Raw genomic sequence first — 7,266 nt, 5'->3', positions numbered from 1 at the left:
TTTTAAATAAGATAATTAAAGTATGTTTTCAGAGGTCATAATTCATTTCTAAAGGTTATTTTTCATCTTATTTAGGAAGATGTGATCATACTATACATCGAGATAGAAAATGATAAAAATAGAATATTGACTGACTCTAGTAAGAATCGTAAACAGAATTAAACCATGAAACAAACCAGTGAGATGCTCACTGCAGTTCCACATGAGCGTGTTTTTAAATTTCACGTCTTTAATATTTCAACTGTAGTCGAATCTGAACTGTCAGAAACTTCTCCACATGTATTTATGTTCACCAGAGTTAGATTTAATCCCTCAGTGATTGACTGTACTAAGAATAAATGGTTGCATATCATAAAGCTTTCTCATGAAAATATTAGCAGAAAGCATGTTTGTGCCAAAAGCACATTTGCCAGTGCTAACTTGCTGTTTAATAAAAAGCAGATAAGGCGGCATTTTCTTCACGGCACGTTACCCTCCAGTAAACATCTCCGCCTTTGCTTGTGTGTGTTCTGGGGCATGGGAGAAACGGAAAAGAATCGTTTAGACATCACTTTTGTGAGTTCCCATGTAAACATCAGTAAAATTATAACTAATATTTTGTTTTGAATTTAAGGAGATGTTTTGGATCAGTAATAACTAATAGAAATATATGAGTAAAATCAGGATTGGAAAGATTTTGCCCTTATTCTACCTATCACCATATTTTCCCAAATTGATCTCTTTGTTTTATGTCCATTTCTATTCATGTAACTTCTTTTTCATTAAACATGGATCAAAACTGCCGGTCTTTATTTTGTCCCTTTCTTAACCTCCATTATGCTAAACATTAGAATTGGCTAACCTTAGCTAGAATTTGTTGTGTTTGTATGTGTCAAAAAAGCAGCAAAATCCCTTTTCTTGGAAAGACTGTGGTTTCTCATATAAAGAACTCAGCTCTAATCCTGAATATGAAGCATTAACGTCTTAAGGTATTTGCCCAGAAAACATAAAAGAGAAAGTTGATTAAAACAGTAAGATGGCCTGGAATAGACCAGTTGTTACCAACTGGCGGTGTGTGTGTGTGTGTGTGTGTGTGTGTGTGTGTGTGTGTGTGTGTGCGCGTGTGATTTTATTCCCAGGGGACATTTGGCAAAGTCTAGAGACATTCTTTGTTGGCTGGGATAAGGGGATACTACTGACCTCTAGAGCATAGAGGCCAGGGATGCTGCTTAACATCCCACAATGCACAGGATAACACCCCAACAACAAAGAAGTGTCTGGCCAATGGCGCTGAGGCTGGTGTGACCCGGGCTGGGCTCTTTATGGGCAGTTTGGGAAATTAGAAGGGAAAGTGCTTTGTAGGGCCCCAAGTCTCTTGCCCTATGGTATGGAGTCCATGGGGTCTTTAAGCATCCTGACTCTGTTTCCTCACTTGTAAAATGAAGTTTTTCAATAGATCTCAACATTTTAATGTTATGTGAGCCCATTCACCCCGAAGTTGCTTTAACGTTTCACCAAAGATGGAAGTCCCTGTTATCCCAACAGAACTTTTTTTTTTTTGTTAACCCCAAGGCTTATAAACACTAATACAAAGGAAAGATTGTTCACTAAATTTATGCAAATCCAGGGTTAATGGAATGGTAGGAGGAAGGCTAAGTTACAAACCTTTAAATACAAGGATTACTTTTTGGTCACAGACCATCTGAAGAGAATTACATATATTTATAGAATTCAAGCAGTCATAGCCTCTTATAGAAAATGGGGGACAAAGAAATAGAGTCCCCAAATCTCTTTGTTCTACCAGAATAAAAATAATTTAACAGAGTCAAAATATTTGAACACTACTGGTATTTTATTAAGGAGACACTGAGTAAATAGTTTTCATATCTGTGCTAGTCTCAGCCTGAAATTTTACTGTGTGTTTCCAAAAGATATCCATTCATGACTCAAAAGCAAGTATTTTTATAGGTGTGTGTTTCAAGAAGACTTTTATTTATTAATAATATGAAAACATCACCTACTTTTGTAGCATTGTCAGAGAAATCTTAAAGCAAAATGTCTTATGTTATTGAGCTTATCTTTTCATTCATTTGACAAGTTTACCTCAGTCTTATTTACCACTGCATATTATCTATATAACAGAATCATTTACGAATTTTCTGTCTTCAAATATATTTACCAATTCCTGCTATTAGGCATAATGAAAATGTTATAGAGTATTAAAAATGGGCAATGATATCCTATTAGTATTAGGTGAACATGCCTGCTTTAGAGCTAGAAATAAAAGAATCTAAGTGGCATTATATTCTGCAATTGCTCTACTAAAGAATTTGCTATTTGTAGGCTATTTAGTTTATGTAGACATAAAACTTCTAGTTACACGTGGCTAGAAGTCAAATCTTTAATCATTGGTGTTGGCAGAGCATGTTTATCTCATTCTGGTACTTGAGCTTGGGTGTATCATTAACTCAGTACAAATAAGAAAACTAAAAGAGATGTGGAATTCAAATTCGACTCTACAAAAGTTTATTATACACTTATGTTGGGTTTCAACCTTCTCAGGAGCTTCCCAGACATAATCTGAAATTGGCCTCCATATGCTGAGGGCAGGGAGAGACTTCAGAAAAAAGGCAGGACACTCCAGATTGGTAGGTGACAGGTTTAAAAAGCAAGATAACTTACTTATGAGGTTTGTTTTGGGCAGCCACGAGATGAATGGTTTTCCACACCCTCCTGCCAAATCTTCAAAGTATACGTGGAGGCTCTAAGTGGGTTCAGTTATGCATCCAGGGGGCTTTAACTGATCTTCCTCAGTCCAAATAGTTTAACATCCCATTTCTATCCTTGGGGCAGCTTCTGGAAGCAGGGAAGGCAAGCAGAATGCACATTCTAAGGACAGGGGAGGGGATGGGAGCCTCCAATTGTCCTGGCTAGGTCCAGCTCTGAGGTCAAACAAGTGATACTTCTTTTTAACTGTAAAAATGTAAAAGGAGTTTATTAATTTTGCTTTTGAAATTATTTGGCCTGGGTCACACATTTAATTCATGAAAAAATTTAATTTCTCAGCAATCATTATAGGCACTCAAGATAAGTGAGTAAAAACTAACCTACAAATTATTTTCAGATGTAAAGATTTTAAAAAATTAAATGTATTGAAGTAATATATTGATCAATAACTTTATATAAGTTTCAGGTATATAACATTATAATTCATCTTCTTGTTTACCTTCCTCAACAACTAACCAAGTTCAGGACAGAGTAATAACAACAGAGGATGCAAAAATGAAAGACACACTCTGAGCCTTCAATATGCTTCCAATTTAGTAACTGGTCTGACAGGTGAGTAAGAACTAAAGAGGCAAAGAAGGCAGGTGGAGGACGGAATCTAGATAGAGTAAAAACATGTCCGAAGGCCCTGGGGCATATTCAAAGACTTGAAGGGAGGCCAGTGTGGCTGAGTATGAAGAGGGAGGGAGAGAGGTACAAGGTGAGGTTGTAGAATAAGGCAGGAACCCGAAGATCACATTAAGAATTTTGAATTTAATCCTAAAAGCAATGGGAAGTCATTGAAGAATTTTAAGGACCAGGTAACATGTTAACATGTTATCTTGTAGAGTAACATGTTTTAGGAGTTTTCCTCATTTTAAGTTGCTTAGACTACTAAATACAGTCATGTACCACTTAACAACAGAGGTACGTTCTGGGACGTGTGTCATTGTGTAACACCATGGAGTGCACCATGGAGTACACTTATACAAACCGAGATGGTACGGCTTACTACACACGTAGGCCATGTAGTGTAGCCGATTGCTCCTAAGCTACAAGCCTGTACCTCATGTTACTATAAAGACAACATGAGATTAAATAAAGAACAAGAGAAAATGATGCAATGAGGAGACGTGGAAAACAGGAGATATACGAGGTGGCTGCTGGTGTAACAAAGCATACCGGTTTTTTTTTTCTTAGTTTTAAAAAAATAATTTTTATTTTTCAATTGACATATAATATTATATTAGTTGACATATAATATTATATTAGTTTCAGGTGTACAACATTGTCATCAGACATGTATGTAACTTATGAAGTGATCATATGGTACCTTGTTTTACAATAAACTTTTTTGTAGGTAAAAAGAGTACACGCTAAAATAATAATAAAAAGTGTAGTATAGTAATTATACAAGCCAGTAACATAGTTGTTTATTATCATTATCCAGTGTTATGTACTATACATGTATGTACTATGCTTTTGTACAACTGGCAAGGCAATAGGTTTCCTTACACCAGGATCACCACAAACATGTGAGTCGTGCATTGTGCTGTGATGTTATGATAGCTACAACATCATGAGGTGACAGAAATTATTCAGCTCCCTTATAATCTTATGGGATCACCATTGTATATGTGGTCTATCATTGACCAAAAGGTTGTCATGCAGTGCATGACTGTAGTGTTATTTATATGTACGTATTTAGATAGATAGGTAGATAGATGAGAGAGAGAGAGAGAGAGAGAGAGAGAGAGAGAGAGAGATGGATGATGGGCTACTTATATAATGTTATTTTACATGTTTTATTTGAAGTTATTTTAATAAATATTGTTCTTCCTACAGAATAAGTATACCCTTAGCGGTATCATGTGGCTTGGCAGAATTAAAGACAAACTGAGTCTATCTCTGCTTGTCGCCATTAGCATATTTAATTAGGTGACACTAATAACCTTGCTTTTTTATGAAAAATTTTAGTCTCCTGTTTTTTAATACTTACCTCATGCATAAAGTTGCCAAGCCCAGAGCTGCTAAGTGAATATTCTAAGCAATTATAACTCTTAAGATATTTTTCACCTGTCTTTGTTATTTTTAAAGAATGAAATAACCAGAACTGGGAGTGCAGATCATGTTGAAGATGAACAGGGAAAGTGAAACATCCACAGGCAAAGGAGGGAGCTGAGAGTATTAACCTTCGGATTCTTTGAAGACCTTTCCTGATCTAACATTCTATGTTTCGATTAACTGAGAATATATTCTTTTTCATCATTCTAAACAAATGTTCCCTGAAAGAAAAATGTCTTTCAGTCGAGAGTTTTAAGTTATAGCGTTAAAATCTTATCCATTTCATTTTGCTGTCTGAAACTTTGAAAATGTCCTAGCCAGTCCTCGTAATGCATACTTCTCAGGCAGCTCTGGGGCAGGTCGATAAAGCCAGAAGAAGCTTTTACGAGTGTCGGTTAGTTTACGTGTGTAGATTATTCAGGCTCTGAGAATGACTGTCATTTGACAGCCTGAGTCACAAAAGCTGAAAAATAAATTTTTTTTTTTCCTAAAGAGTTTGTTAAAAACTTTTTATTGGCTGCTTTCAGACTAAGGAGTTTAGAACAAGAATTCTGAGTGGAAGGACCTGAGCCAGTGCGAATAAAGAAGGAACCAAGTTTTTCCATAGCCAAAAGGAGGAAGAATTTGCGTTTGCAATCTGCTGCACTTGACCAATTTGATCTGTCACTGAATGTGTCTGGACAGTGTCTGTTCTCTCAGGTCTGAAGCTTGGAAAGGGAAAGATATAGTAGGGCAAGGTAAAATTATGTGTGAAACAGCTTTTTCCCTAGCTTCTTAATTGCCCTCTCATTTCTCAAAAATAGAGTAAATGCTGAACATGCTGACTTTCCCTCCATCGTTCCTGTAAATAAGGATGTGACTCACAAACTCTGCAAACTTCAGAATGCCATAGATACTGTGGTGATTTGAGTATTTAAAATAGCTGGAAAAAAAAAACAAATCGGTCATGGGTAAGTTAGGGTGGTTTCTCTTCTTTTTTTAAAAAAAAAAATTATGTTTTTTTTCTCTTGTAATTTTTTTTTTTGTTATTGTGGCTTGACAACCAAATTTTAGGGTTTTATGACTTCTGGGAACTAACACAGTGAACGCAGTGGTCTGATCTTGGATCCCAGGCAGCAAATGACTTAAGACTTACCATCGGTCGTTGTGGACTGAATGCAAATCTCTGTCTGGTTGTATGTTCTCCTTTTCTATGTAATAGAGAGAGATGATTATTGATGGCATTTGATTACACTAAGCCCCTGCTCCCCAAACATGTACATGACCAGTGCAATATTATAAATACAGACATATTTAGGGTGCTAATAATAGTGGTAGGAGTATCCATAGCTTATAAGATGCTTGCTGAATGGCATTCATTGATTTGCAGCTAACTGACCCGGAAATGGAAAACAAGGAACTTCTTTTTGTTTGTGCTAAAACCCCCAAAGCAAGGCTTTCTGAAAACCTAGGTTTGAGTCTGAGATTTTGGATTTAGGTGAAGTCGGGGAATTTCAGTCTTACCCTGTATTAATCAGGGTCCTGGTAAGAAACAAATGTATACTCAAAAGAGGCAAATGAAAGATAATTTAATGAAGGGATTATATACAAAGTTGGGGGCAGAGTTAAGGAAAATCAGGAGGGCTGGTGAAGGTGTTGGGTCTGGCAGCTTTAGGAAAGTTTCTCCCACGTCTTCACGGGCAAAGGACAGAGGAAACAGTACGAGAACGGGGCAGAAGCTGTCTGTATGAGAGGCTTTCACACACTGCACTCCCCAAGAACTCGTCCTTTGGTTGGGGAGTGAAGCCACGACCGACCCAGGACTGGCAAGCAGAAGCCAGGAGGATAAATACCTTAGTCTTTCTCTCTTTCTGTCCTTCTATCTTCTGCTGGTGGCTCCCATTGGCCAAAACTAACCAAAAGCCAAATGGCAAGGAAGCCTGTTTGCTGTGGTCCATATAGCCCATCTCTCAGAGCTCAGGGAAGGATGGAAAAAGGAGTAGATTTGCAGGGGCATGTGGAGAGTCTTCAGCACAGACCACCAATGAGCTAAAGACATGGACATGCCTCAGAAGCTAGTAAAAGAAAGGGGAGAATAGGGAGGTAGGTTAGGGTAAAGGGGTCAAATATATGCTGATGGAAGATTTGACTTTGGGTGATAAACATACAATGCCGTATCCAGATAATGTATTTTTGAATTGTACACTTGAAACTTATACCATTTTATTAACTGATATTACCCCCAATAAATCTAATTAAAAAACAAAAGAAGGAAAGCAAGATGGCCAGACTTATAATTAATCCTGTGGTCCTTTCTAGACATAAAATCCATTACATGTCTGGAAATATGAACCAGGAGGACCAGTAGCATCTATTTCTTCCCTGGGGTTAGGCTAAGTGTGGGATTGTTAGATGAAATACAAGATGTCTAGTTAGAATTAAATTGCAGAAATTATATAAACAATGAATAACTTTTTT

This window comes from Pteropus vampyrus, unplaced genomic scaffold (genome assembly GCF_000151845.1).
Source record: "Pteropus vampyrus isolate Shadow unplaced genomic scaffold, Pvam_2.0 Scaffold38, whole genome shotgun sequence".
Classification (NCBI taxonomy): Eukaryota; Metazoa; Chordata; class Mammalia; order Chiroptera; family Pteropodidae; genus Pteropus; species Pteropus vampyrus.
Note: the sequence above shows the minus strand (reverse complement) of the source record.